The sequence below is a fragment of the Lagenorhynchus albirostris genome, chromosome 1 (assembly GCF_949774975.1).
Source record: "Lagenorhynchus albirostris chromosome 1, mLagAlb1.1, whole genome shotgun sequence".
NCBI classification, from domain to species: Eukaryota; Metazoa; Chordata; class Mammalia; order Artiodactyla; family Delphinidae; genus Lagenorhynchus; species Lagenorhynchus albirostris.
Window position 1 is genome coordinate 12,374,702 of NC_083095.1, and position 14,772 is coordinate 12,389,473.

At 40.1% G+C, this 14,772-nt stretch overlaps 1 protein-coding gene and 1 non-coding gene across 4 annotated transcripts in view; both read left to right on the forward strand.

Annotated features, from left to right (window-relative positions):
- Positions 1–14,772, forward strand: part of FBLN5 (fibulin 5) — an 83,150-nt gene that overhangs the window by 23,933 nt on the left and 44,445 nt on the right. The window lies entirely within an intron of this gene.
- LOC132506255 (small nucleolar RNA SNORA1) lies at positions 8,539–8,673 on the forward strand. The gene has a single exon (XR_009535765.1). It is a non-coding gene; the product is annotated as a small nucleolar RNA SNORA1 (small nucleolar RNA).

Sequence of the window (14,772 nt, forward strand, 5' to 3'; positions counted from 1 at the left end):
AGTATTGTTAACTATAGTCACCATGAGGTATGTTACATCCCTATGACTTATTTATTTTATAACTGGGTATTTGTACCTTTTGACTCACTTCACCCATTTTGTCCACCCCTACCCCCTACCGATCTGTTCTCTGTATCTATGAGCTTTTTTTCCGTTAAGAGTCCACATGTAAGTGAGGTCTGAGGAGCTGGTCTTTCTCTGACTTATTTCATTTAGCATAATGCCGTCAAGGTCCATCCATGTCGTAGCAAATAGAAAGATTCCCCCCCGCTTCTTTTTTTTTTAATTTATTTGTTTTATTTATTTTTGGCTGCGTTGGGTCCTCGTTGCTGGACACGGGCTTTCTTTTAGTTGCGGCGAGCGGGGGCTACTCTTCATTGCAGTGTGCAGGCTTCTCATTGCGGTGGTTTCTCTTGTTGCGGAGCATGGGCTCTAGGCGTGGGGGCTTCAGTAATTGTGGCACGTGAGCTCAGTAGTCGTGGCTCACGGGTCTAGAGAGCAGGCTTAGTAGTTGTGGCACACGGACTTCGTTGCTCCGCGGAATGTGGGATCTTCCTGAACCAGGGCTCGAACCTGTGTCCCCTGCACTGGCAGGTGGATTCTTAACCACTGTGCCACTGGGGAAGCCCAAGATTTCCCTTTTTTATGGCTGAATATTATTCTATATTATGTATATACCACCTTTTCTTTATCCATTCATCCACAGATGGACATGTGGGTTGTTTCCATATCTTGGCTGTACTTATTTGTTTATTATCTATTCCATCTCTTATCTTGTTTCTGCTCTATCCCTAGTGCCTGGTCCATCATTTGTATTTGTCAAATGAGTATTGACTGAAGACTCAGTCGGACTCCTTGCTTTATAACCATCCCACACCTAAGAAGGAAGGTCAAACATTGACAGAAACCCTGGGAGTTATTTGGTCTGATCTCTTCTCCCCATTACCTTTTTCTTTAACTTTTTTCCCACTCAAGTTTTTTCTAAGGGTCATTATTATTATTATTTTTTATTGAAGTATAGTTGATGTGCAAAATTATATGTTACAGGCGTACAACACAGTGATTCACAACTTTAAAGGTTTACTCCATTTATAATTATTATAAAATATTGGCTATATTCCCTGTGTTGTACAATATATTTTTATAGTTTATTTTATACATAATAGTTTGTACCTCTTGATACCCTATCCCTATCTTGCCCTCGCCCTTCCCTCTCCCCACTGGTAACCACTAGTTTGCTCTTTATCTCTGTGCGTTGTTTCTCTTTTTGTTATGTTCACTAGTTTGTTGTTCTAAGGGTCATTATTAAATTTATGTATAGATTTCATGGACGATTTTTATAAAATTCCAATGAATTGCGCTGTCTGGGTTCAAGGAGGGTTGTCCAAAATCCAACCAAGCCATAGGGCATCCGGCCAAGTGTGGCTCCCTGAGTCTGCCATGTCTCTGCGCTGTACTTAAACCTTGATACTCACCTCCCCTGTCAGCAGGTGGGGAAGAGCCCACACATCCTCACTCTTCTTCCTTTGACAAATTACAGGCGAGCTAGCTGCGATGGGGGTGGGAGGGAGAATATAGGTTGGGACTATGACTCAGGATTTTCCCTTTGTGACGAGCAGATTGGCACTAAGGGAAGAAACCTTGATCTTGGGCTTGTCAGCACTTTGTTCAAACAAACTGCAACCCAGCCCAGATGCCACAGCTGTAAACCTCTTGGGAACTTTCTGGGTAAATGAATTAGAATTTTATGACTGGCTTGCGTAGAACACTTCTCCTAACTCCCAAAGTGGTACTTTCAGAACTCTCAAGTGTCTGACGCCTCTCCTACCCTGAGGTTTCAAAAGAACAAAGTTGAGATTTTGCCAGACTGGAATTGGGGGGTTTTTTTGTTGTTTTTTTTTTCACTAGTGCATTTTATTTTATTTTATTTTTATTGGAGTATAATTTCTTTACAATGGTGTGTTAGTTTCTGCTTTATAACAAAGTGAATCAGTTATACATATACATATGTCCCCATATCTCCTCCCTCTTGCGTCTCCCTCCCACCCTCCCTACCCCACCCCTCTAGGTGGTCACAAAACACCAAGCTGAGCTCCCTGTGCTATGAGGCTGCTTCCCACTAGCTAGCTATTTTACATTTGGAATTGGGTTTTAAATGTAAAATTTGATCTTCCCTGTCTAAGGGGAGTTGAAGATGAGGTCTGAGGTGTTTATGGATCCTCCCAAGGTAGCACTGTGGCTGGGGGAGTGCTGAGGGTGGGCTAGGGCCAAGCTTCGTCCTTTAGTTGGGGGCAGGGCTCCTTTGAGGACCCAAGGGAAATGGAGTGTGTGTGTGTGTGTGTGTGTGTGTGTGTATCCCCGGGATGGGGGGTTGCCAGCTCTTTCGGAGACCACCACATGGCTGCCCTGGCATAAGTATTGTGGGGACAACTAACTCTGCCCAAGAGAGTCAAGGAAGTGTACCCAGAGACAGGATGGTCATAGTTGAGTTGGGAATCTGGAGACCAGGGATGGGAAATAATTTGTCCAGTGTCACCTTGCCTGTCATTTGCAGAGCTGGGATAAAGCCCAAAGGCGCAGGATTCCTAATCCCAGGAAACTGTGCTGTGCTGTGGAAAGAGACCGCATTTGGAAGCTGAGTGACCTTGAACAGGTCCCTTCTTCTCCGTGGGCCTCACAGAGGAGCGTGATCTATAGGATTAGTTAGGTGCGCTCACTCATCGTGGGGATAACAAATGAACAACACAGGATCTCAGGCAGACAATGGCGGGGGCTCTGATTCTGGTGCCCGTGTTAACTTTTATATTCTAAGCAGTTTGGTCAGGCTAGTGTTTGTTGGAATAAGGTGAGTCAGGGCATTAAATTGAACAGTCTTTCTAAAGTAGGCTCATTGCATTGGCCTCAGTTCCTTTCACTAGAGTTTGGTTTCACAAGAATTCTGCCCCAACCCAGCTGCAGGGGCAGGCCAAGCCAGATCTACTTTGTACGTCATACAGCTCTGTTCTTTCCACGTTCAAGCTCCATAAAGAGTTGTAAATGGAACAAATGTGGCTGTTAGCATGATCTCCCTCTGAAGATGAAAAAAAAATTAAAAGGAGATAGGAGACCCTGGTACTTCAGAAGTGGACGAATCACAGAAGGGTTAATCAAATAGAAAGCGATTAAGACAGTAGGAGATAGTGTGACTTGGCTTTTAGCTCTCATGAGGAGGACAGGATCGCCAGGATCATGTTCCAGGGCAGCCTACTGACCATGAGGAAGAACGTGTGCGGTTCCAGAGTTGAGCCCAGCGAGCCACAGCCACGCTAAGAACCCTGAGACCAGGTGGGGGAGGGAGGAGGGCAAGCCGGTCATGTCCCTCTGGGAGGCTGGGGACAGTCTCCAGGGTGGGAGGTGTTCAGGGCCAGGGCGAAGCACACAGAAAGTCCGAGTGTACTCGGGTTGCCATAACAAGCACCACAGACTAGGGAGCTAGGACAACAGACATCTATTTTCTCACAGTTCCAAAGGCTGGAAGTCCAAGATCAAGGTGTAGGCAGGGTTGGATCCTGCTGAGGGCCTCAAGGGAGGGTTCTGTTCTAGGCTTCTCTCCTTGGCTTATAAAAAGTCACCTTCACATCGTCTTCCTTCTATGTGTATCTCTGTGTCCAAACTCCCCCATCTTATGAGGATGCCAGTCACATTGGGTTAAGATCCACCCTAATGACTTCAGTTTAACTTAATCACTTTTAAAGACCCTATCTTCAAAGACAGTCACATTCTGAGGTACTGGGGGTTAAAACGTCAACATATGAATTTTAAGGGACACAATTTGACTTCAACATATGAATTTTGGGGGGACACAATTCAGCCCAAAACACAAGACACAGTCCCTTTTCCTCCGGGAGGGGGACCCATGTGACATGAGAAGCCACTGGGAATGCCATTTTTTGCTCTTATCCTTAATGACCCAGACCTTAGGTGATTTCCCCTAGGAAGCCTTCTTAGATCTTTACCACCCCGTCCAAGCCCATTGGACTCCCTCCCCACCTCCCTTGAGTTCTCCAAACACTTAGCTGGTACCTCTATTGGGGCATTTATCATCATCTACCTTAGACTTAATTAGAAATGTGTCTATGCTCCTGACTTATTGAAACCACATGTCTTAGGCATCTTTGTGTCTCTCTCTTATCCCCTGCCTCCTGTCTTGCATATAGAGCAGGTTTGATAATATTTGTTGGCTTGTTGACGGGCCGGCTGTCCAAGAAAGTTGGGTAATAAGTGCTGGATAAACAGGAAGATGCAGCTATTAATAAAACAGCAACGTGCCTTTCCTTAAGAGTCTTTGCACTCGCAGACAAAGTCGAGCTCCTGGATTTATAAAGAAAAGAAGCTCCTTCCACCCTTCTAACCTTGTTTGACCTAAAGGGTCAACGGAAGAATCTGCCAACTGGGTGCTCAGCGTTCTTAAACCCCCAGAGTTCAAAGACGGTGACTCCTCTGGCCAGTCTTGGAGAAACTCTTCAATCATTTCTTGAATAATGGCATTCTTTCGGCCCGGCTCTACGGATACTCCGCCTTCCACCCCCAGTCCAGTGACCTTCTGTCCCCTTGTTTCTTGGCTGAACGTCTGGGTCTGCTGTAGAGCAGAAGCAGTTTCATCAGAGCGAGGGTCCTTCCCACGAAGGCAGAGCCACACAGCCCAGAAAGCCTGACTGTGCGGAAACAGCTGGGTTTTGGCAGGCTGATTTTGAAGAACAATGCTAATAATTGAAAATCACTTTGTTTCAGAATGGTGTATGGAGGATGAGGAATGTACTGTTAGATAAGGCAGGTCACCCATCTTGTTAAGAGAAGACTCATTTGAGGATTTGCTCTGAAATCCCTACCTCTACTTTCCCTCGCCTCCTACCTTTACTTTCTTCTAGTGAAGCTTCCCACCTGGTCCCTGGGAGGCAGGGGTGCCTGGGGATTGGTCCCTTCAGCTCTTGGGATGGTTGCCAAGGGCTCGGGATGCTTGAGTCCTTGGGCCAGTTGCCTTTGCTTTCTCCATTGTGCCTTACACACTTCTGGAATTTTCTGTGTGTGCCCCCAAATGGAAAAGGTTGGGGAGGACTGCTTTAGACTGATGTATTCTGCAGAGATTTCTAGGATCCCAGAGCAGGTTTCTCAATATTTACCTTTTAAAAGGAAACACATTCACTTATTACTCTTGGTGCTCTGGCTTTGGACAAAATGAACGCCAATATTAGGACTCTGTGGTTCAGTAAAGTTGTAGGGAAATTTGATTACATTCAATGTATTAATCATCTGGACTCTGTGGTTGCAAGTAACAGAAACCCAGCTCAGAGTTGCTTAAGCAAAATAATAAATAAAACAACAACAACACAAACACAACTGCATGACCACATAATTTATTTTTTCATAACTGAGAAGTCCACAAGTAGAATGAGCCCTGGATGACTGGATCATATCATACGGACTTGGTTTTTTTCTCTCTCCATCTCCTGTCTCCAATACAAAGGCTTCTTCATTCTCAGGGCAGGCTCTCTCAAGAGGTAGCCCCTGGCAGCTGCAGGCTTTTCTCTTACCAGGTTAGCAACACAGAGAGATTGCCTCAATCTTTAGAGCTCTTTTAAAAGGATAAAGTCAGACTCTGTTAGCTAGTTTGGGTCACACGCCCATTCCTAAACTCATCACTGTGACCAGAAACGTGGGGTTTTGATTTACCAAACCTGCATCACAGGTCCAATGCCGGAGCCAGTAGTGGATGTAAAGCTATCTGGAACACACTTTCCACGCTAAAGGTGAGGAAAGATGGTTTCTCAAAGGAAAATCGGAATGCTATTACCTCCTGAAGGGAGTTTGGACGTTGAGTGGGCAAGAGCTATACCTGGCATTCCGGCTTCCATGTGGAAACAGGAAATGGAAGGATTCTAGTTTGTTCTGAGCCAACAGTGACAGATAATGGAGAATGCGCTCCCCAGCTGATTCGGTGTCCTTCATACATGCACTCTTCTGGGACACTGGGGGATGGTCACCAGTAAAGAAGGCAGGGGCCCGGAACTGTTATTTATGCTACCCATCTGTCCTCATGTAGGCAGCTATCCACACTGTCCCTCAGACACAGCGAACTCTCTTGTTCATTAAAAATTGTCAGGGAGATAATACCATGAAGTCTCTTTATAGAAATATCAGACTGTTATAATTCTTTGAGTCAAGAAGAAATGCCTAGTACCTCACTTGAATCACTTGTGCTATTGTCTTTCTTATCCTGCCCTTAGGAAAAACAAAAAATAAAAAAAACAAAGAATGGTAGATTAGTACTGTGTGTAGCCATCATCATCATCATCATCGTCATCATCTTCACCATCCCACATCAAAGCACCTGTGTGTCTCTGATTCCATTTTTATTTTAATGGCAGTGATACGTTAATTGGTCATGTACAGTAACTGCCAACACTCACATGTGCAGAGCTGTTGGTCATTCTTTTATCTCCTGGCCCCTTATCATAGTAAATCTTAGCAATGGCCTTGGTTCTCTTATCTATAAAATGAGGATAATACCTATCTCATAAGTTTTTCCGTGAGGATTAAAAGAATATATATAAAGCACGTGATGTTAAAATAAGTAAGAGGCATAGCTATATGTAGCCATATGTTCCCTAAGACATGCTTCATGACAGTAATTAACTTCTGCCCTTAAAGAAAAGCCCCCACTGGTCACTTACAAAGTGCAGATAGCTTCTAAGAGCTTTTGAACTGGAATGATGGCCCAGGGATGCACCACTGCTCCATGACCAAGAAAGAAAATCTGAAGAAATTGAATAATGCTTTTCTGGAAAAGGACCATAGTTATGCTCAGGGCATAGTACTGAGATGTCAGAAATAGACTATAATATTCCCTCTGAGTGTTTAATGGAGAAGCATCCGTAGGAAGACCTCAGGGCCAGGGCCAGGATATCTGGACATGATTCCAGTTCTGCCCTTCACTAGCTGTGTGACCTTGAATATGTGTCTTAAACTCTCTGAATCTCAGTTTTCTCTTCTGTAAAATGGGGATAACAATTCCTGACCTGCCTACCTCACAGCATTATTAGTGATGCAGTAGAGGCTTTAGTACCTATAAAAGCTGCAGAATTGTTTCCAGAGCATTAAAATAACTTGCTCCATTACATTTATCAGAATGCAGTGTACTTGTTGTCATGTTGTCTCAGTAAACCGTGAACTAAACTGGGAAAGGACTTATGCAATATTTTATATACACACAAAATTGAATGTAACATATGTAAGCCAGATGTTTATTAACTATGCATATGGGAGAACCCAGCACCCAACCTAAGAACCTGTGGGCTTCTCCACCATCACACCTTGTATCTCCTTTCAAGGTCTTCTGAGACTTGCTTATTTCATTCAATGTTATATTTCTAAGATTCCCATCCATGTTGTTGCGTGTAGCTGCAGTTTATTTTTTGCTTTTGTATACTTTTCCACAATGAGACTCTACTGTATCACAGTTTATTAATTAATTCTTTCATTAGAAGACATTTGGGTTGTTTTTAGTTTTCTGTTATTACAAAGGATGATACTGTGAACATTCTTCTGAGCGCTATACACCTGTGCTGTAAGGTATGGAAATTTCAACTTTACAAAACAATGCTTTGTTGTTTCCCAAAATAGTTATACTGGTTTACACACTAAGCAGTGATTAAGATTTTCTCTTGCTCTTCAGTCTCACCAACACTTGGTATTGATAGACTTCTTAATTTTTTGCCAATCCAGTAGTTGTAAAATAGTAGTTTTCGTGTTCTTAATTGCATTTTCCAGGTTACTAATGAGGATAATCATATTTTAATATATTTATTGGCCATGTGTGTTTCCTCTTCTGTGAAATTGTCTGATCATATCTTTTGCCTGTTTTCCTATTGAATTTTCTTTCCTTTTTGTACTTGTGATTTGTAGAAATTTCTTTATATATCTAGATACTAATCCTTTTCAATTGTATGGGTTGCAAATATCTTCTCCCAATTTATGGCTTATCTTTTCAATATCTTCATGGTATTTTTTGAGCTACAGACATTCCCAATTTTAATGTAGTTGAATGTTTTTGTGGAGGCTTGCTTGAAAAATCCTTCGCTACCCTAAGATCATAAATATGTTTTCTTATATTGTCTTTTAAAAGTTTTAAGACTTTGCTTTTCACATATAACTCTTGAATCTATTTGGAATTTATTAGTGTATATGGTGAAAAGTATAGATCCAGTTTCACTTTTCTCCATATGGATAATCACCTACCCTAACACCCTTTAATGAGTAGCTCCTCCCCTCCCCATTGCTCTGTAATGTCCCCTCATTTACTTATCAAGTGTCTACACCTGTGTTGTATCTGTGTTCTTGCTACTCTCTTCCATTGTTAGTTTTTGCACCAATACTACTCAGTGTTTATTATTATAGCTCATTAATAAGTCTTCCTATCTAATAAGACAGACTCCTTTTACTTTCTTTTTCAGGAGTGTCTTGGCTATTCTTGGGCCAAGTGCCTTAAAAAAAAATTGTTGAAGCCTCATTCTATTGAAAATGGGCACTGTTGTTCATGTGGCCCATAAATTGTTAATGTGGCTACATTGAGAACACAGGTTTTGCTTCCATCACTGTAATATTATTGCAGTGGTGACAGTGAGACATGTAACTTTTTTTTTTTAAAGAAAAAACTTGTTGAAATTTTGGTTGCAATTCAGTGAGTTTTTAGATAAATTTGAAGAGAACCGACATCTTCATTTTATTGAACCTTTTTATCCATGGACATTAAATCTCTTCCCTTTTTGCACATCTTTGTCTAGATTCATTCCTAGGAAGTGTGTATATATGTGTGTATATATATATATATTTTTTGCTATCTTTATGATATCTTTAAAAATTCAGTGTTTCTTTTGTTGCTAGTATATAGAAACACAAATTATTTTAATATATTGAGCTTATATCTAGATAGCTTGTGAAATTCTCATATTCTTTCGAATACTTTGTAGAGTCTTTTGGGTGATTCTGACAAACACACTGTCTGTGAATAATGAGAATTTTGTTTCTTTTCTTCTCTAATTTTTATACCTTTTATTTATTTTTCATGTCTTATAGCACTGGCTGGTACCTTTAGAATATGTTGAATATAGGTGTTGACAGTGGAATCCTTGTCTCTTTCCTGGTGGTAAAAAGACTGTGTCTAATGTTTCCTCACTAAGAATGAGTTTTGCTGAGTTTTCTTTTTTTTTTTTTAATAATTAATGGGTATTGAATTTTATCAAATGCTTTTTTACAACTATGAGATAATTATAGGCTTTAAAATCTGCTTTTTTGGGGAATTACAATGATGGATTTTCTTATTAAACCACCTTTCATTCATTCCTAGTATAACTGACTTAGTCATGATATAGTATAATTTGTTTAAAGTAAACTGCTGGATTTGTTTGGCTCATATTTTGTTTAGGATTTTTTTCACCACTGTCTATATATTAAAATGACATGTCACGTTTCTTTTTTAAAATTACTCTTGCTGGGTTTGGTATCAACATATTAGCTTGATACAGTGAGATATTCTTCCTTTTCTATTCTCTGGAAGGCTAGAATTATCTATTTCATGGAAAGTTTATTGTAATCTTTCTGTAAGATCATTGAGATCTGATTTTGTGTGTGTGTGTGTGTTTGTGTGTGTGTGTGTGAGAGAGAGAGAGAGAGAGAGAAGATTTTTAGCTACTGATATAATTTCTTTAACAGTTATGGACTGTTAGGACTTTTTACTCCTTCTTAAGTCAGTTTTGCAAAGTTATATTTTTCTTGGAATTTGTCCATTTAAGTTTTCAAATTAATTTGCATGAGCTTTTTCATAGCATTCTTTGCATTATCTTTTAAATCTCTACTGAATCTGTAGTTCTATTGCTAGTCTCATTCCTAATATTTTTGTGCTCTTTAAAAATATGCTAAAGTCATATCTATTTTATTAGTCATTTCGAAGAACCAGTTTTTGGCTTTGTTGATCTTTATTTTTTTTACTTTTTGCTTTTTATTTCATTAATTTCTGCTCTTATCTTTATTATCTTCTTTCTAATTTTTTTTCCTTTGGATTTCTTTGTTCCTTTTCTAATTTCTTATGCTGGATGCTTAGCTCATTAATTTTAAAACTTTCTTCTTTCCTAATATTTAAGACTATATATTTTTCTTTGTGTTTTGCAAATTTGGATATGTAGTGTTTTCATTGCTATTAAGTTCTAAGGATTTTCTGATTTATTGTGACCACTTCTTGTGGTCCATGATTTATTTAGTGATGAGTTTTTAAATTTTACATATTTATGGGGGTTTATCTTTTTTTTGTTATTGATTTCTACTTAATTGCATTGTCATCAGGGAATATGATTTGTGTGTAACTGATTCTGTGAAATTTGTCTGGAACATGATTTATTCACTTTATGTCCACAATACCTAGCATAATGCCAAGAATGTGGAAGTTGTTTGGTAAATGCCGATCTAATGAATGACAGATGAATCAATGTCTAGTGACCAGGCATTAGAGGAATTATCTCTTTATCCTCAGCCAAGATGTCCAATCCTGCCAGCTACATCTTATTCCAAAATACGCTTGCAAATGCACACTAGGAATATAATGGCCCGCCAAAATTGTCTTCTATCCTGCTCACACCCTTCCTCCTTTGGCCCCAGAAGCAGACACTGAGTGGCTGGGTGAGAGGTTGCTTGCAAAACTGATAGTGTGAGACTATCAGACCCAGTCTTAAGTGTAATAGAATTAGATAATTGCTTTGTACGTATTTCTGGAGAAAAACATTTCTTCTATAATGGTAATAGTTTAAAATATGTGTAAGGTGGCATTTCCTCCAAAGGAAACTCTTATCTCATTGAGTCCCTGAAAGTAGTTAGGCATGATACCCCCATTTAAAAAAAAGGGAAAACTGGCATAAACCTAGTTAGTGGTGAAGCTGGCATATGAAGGAGAAAATAATTAATTAATAGCTTCTCTGTCTTTTCCTAAGCCCCTGAGAAAGGCCTTTTGAAGATGCCTATTCAACAGGTCTTGAAAGAGGTCCGAAGGGAAATATGAAAACATCCTTATTACAGGGTAAATCTCAGGAAAGATGGCAATGTTTATACATTACATGAGCATTCGTATATTGTAACAATATTTGCATCATATTATGATAATGTTCATATGCTATAACAATAGTCATGCGTGATAATAATGTTTATATATTGTAATAGACACTTGACATGGGGCCAAACAGAAAGTAGAAGATATAACTCAGTTGTGCTCACCAAAAGCATCAGATAAGAAGCCCTTCCCCATTCAGCCTACTCTCTTACCCTGCGTTTTCTCCCTACTTTGTAATAGTCTGTTCTACAAGGTCATGTCCTCATTTTGTATGCTGAGTCAAATTGTGAGCAGCTCCTGGCCATGTTTATGTCTTTTCCTCTTGCGTCCTCCAGAGGGCCTCCACAGCCCTGCATAGGTAAGAGGTATAGACAGTGAGTGATGAGAGTAGGAAACTCGTCTGGAGCAGAGAGGACTCAGATTTATCAACCTTTCCAGATGGAGGGGACCTCAGACCTTGTTTTTCAGAGGAGGAAACAGGCTGAGAAGAACTTGCCTTGGGGTCACCATTGAGCTAGTGGGAAGTTCTGGACTGGGACCTGGCTTTGAATTCCTAGTTTTTTCTCTTCTTTTAGGAGGTGGGCTTCCTTCCTCCTCCCATCCCTCTCCTCCCCTTCTTCTTCCTCCTACTTTTTGACATGAAGCTGGAGCAATCAACCTTGACTGAGGGCCATTTCTGTGTCGGGCACTGATTTACAGGTTTTACTTACATAGGAGCCTCACAAAACCCCTTGAGTAATGTACCATCACTAGATCCTTTTACAAATGAGGAAACCAAGGCTTTTAGGGGCTAACAAATAAACAAAGAACAAGAAAAAGACTTGTTTAAAATCACACAGCTACAGGGAGATCAGCTCGGTGGTTTGTGACCACCTAGAGAGGTTGGATAGGGAGGGTGGGAGGGAGGGAGACGCAAGAGGGAAGAGATATGGGAACATATGTATATGTATAACTGATTCACTTTGTTATAAAGCAGAAACTAACACACCATTGTAAAGCAATTATACTCCAATAAAGATGTTAAAAAAAATCACACAGCTAAAAACCTGGGGGTGGCAGGATTTGAAACAGGTCTGACTCCAAAACCCATATTCTCACCAACCTCTGTTGTCCTTTGAACCTAGTTCACAGAAGTATGAGATGCCCCACATCATAGTCCAGACCTCTTTATTCCTGCTTCCCTACTTCCCTCCCCATCTCTCTATGCCTTCATTTTTCTCCCCCTCCATGCTTGTTCTCCTGATTCTCTACTCCCATCCAGGGACACTCAAGTCTTAATTCCGTTGTGGAGAAGGGAGCTACAAAGGGGATGCGAGCTGTTTGGGCAGAGAGTTAAGCTCCTCAGAAGCACAGGATGCTGCCATATGCGTATTCTCTGGGATTTTATTTCAGATCACAGGTCAAGTATGTCTTCAGGTAGGAAAAATTGATAAAATTTAGAATGGAATTCAATGAATATGCTTTGATTTGCAGATATTACCTTTATTGGGGTAAAAATACATAACATGAAATTTACCATCTTAACCATTTTTAAGTGTATAGTTGAATGGTGTTAAGTATATTCATATTGTTGTGAAACAGAAAGCCAGAACTTTTTTATCTTGCAAATCTAGAACTCTACACCCATTAAACACTAACTCTCTTTTTACCGCTCCCCTCAACCCCTGGTAACCACCATTCTGCCTTCTGTTTTCTATGAATTAGACTACATTTAGATACTTCATATAAGTGGCATCATCAATAGGTGTCTTTTTGTGACTGGCTTATTTCACTTAGTATAATGTCTTCAAGGGTCTTTCATGTTGTGGCACGTGTCAGAACTTCTTTCCTTTTAAATGCTGAATAATATTCCATTGTATGTGTAGACTACATTTTGTTTATTCATTCATCCATCAATGGACAGTAGGGTTGCTTCCACTTCTTGGATACTATGAATAATGCTGTAACCACCCACCCATAATGACTACCCATAATGTGTCCTGACCCACCCATACTGACTACCAGGATACACTTAGGGAAGACCCCAAACCAGGGGAGAGTGGGATCATGGAAGCCTAATGAAGAAAGTCTTTAAAGAAGAAGGGAGAGGGTGACTGCACCAAATGCTGCTGAGAAGTAACAAAGGATAAAGACTAAACCATTGGATTTGACCTTGTGGAAATCATTGGTGACCTTGACCAGAGCGGCTTTAGTAAAATCAAAAGGATGGAAGTCTGATTGGAGCAGGTTAAAGAGAGAGTGGGAGGTCTGGAGGCAGAGCAGCGACTGTAGACAACTACTTCCAGGAAGTCTGTGGCAGAGGGACCCAGAAAAATGCGGTGGTTATGGGGAGAGTTACATTGGGCCATTTGTTTTCATTATTTTTTGTTAGCACTTCCTCCACTACTGCTACTAACTCTTATCAAAAAACCTGATTAAGAATGCGGTTGAAGAAAACCCACAGGATGGGAGAAAATATTTGCAAACGAAGTGACCAACAGGGGTTAATCTCCAAAATATACAAACATCTCATGCAGCTCAATATCCAAAAAACAAACAACGCATCAAAAAATGGGCAGAAGATCTAAATAGACATTTCTCCACAGAAGACATACAGATGGCTGAGAGGCACATAAAAAGATGCTCAACATCACTAATTATTAGAGAAATGCAAATCAAAACTACAGTGAGGTATCACCTCACAGAAGTTAGAATGACCATCATCAAAAAATCTACAAACAATAAATGCTGGAGAGGGCATGGAGAAAAGGGAACCCTCCTACACTGTTGGCAGGAATGTAAATTGGTACAGCCACTATGGAGAAAGTATGGAGGTTCCTTAAAAAACTAAAAATAAAGCTACCATATGATCCAGGAATCCCACTCCTGGGCATATATCAGGAGAAAACCATAATTTGAAAGGATGTATGCACCCCAATGTTAATTGCAGCAGTATTTATAATAACCAGGACATGGAAACAACCTAAATGTCCATCAATGGAGGAATGGATCAAGAAGATGTGGTACATATATACAATGGAATATTACTCAGCTGTAAAAAAGAATGAAATAATGCCATTTGCAGCGACATGGATGGACCTAAGATTGTCATACTGAGTGAAGTAAGTCAGACAAAGACAAATATCATATGATATTGTTTATATGTGGAATCTTAAAAAAGTGGTACAAATGAACCTACTTACAAAACAGAAATTGAGTCACAGATGTAAAAAACAAACGTATGGTTACTAAGGGGGAAAGTTGGCGGGAGGGATAAACTGGGAGATTGGGATTGACATAGACACACTACTATATATAAAATAGATGACTAATAAGAACCTACTATATAGCACAGGGAAGTCTACTCAATACTCTGTAATGGCCTATATGGGAAAAGAATCTAAAAAAGAGAGGAGATATATATATATGTATAACTGATTCACTTTGCTGTACAGTGGAAACTAACACAACATTGTAAATCAACTATATTCCAATTTAAAAAAAAAAAAAGAACCCAACTGAGCAGACTCTTGACCCAACCATTTAACATCAGAAATTAAATTTTTTTTGGTGGGCGGTGGGGGGGCTTAGCTTATTGTGGCTTTAAAGAAATATGTACATTAAAATTTTCTGATCAAAGCTAACTCAGCTCATCAAGACAT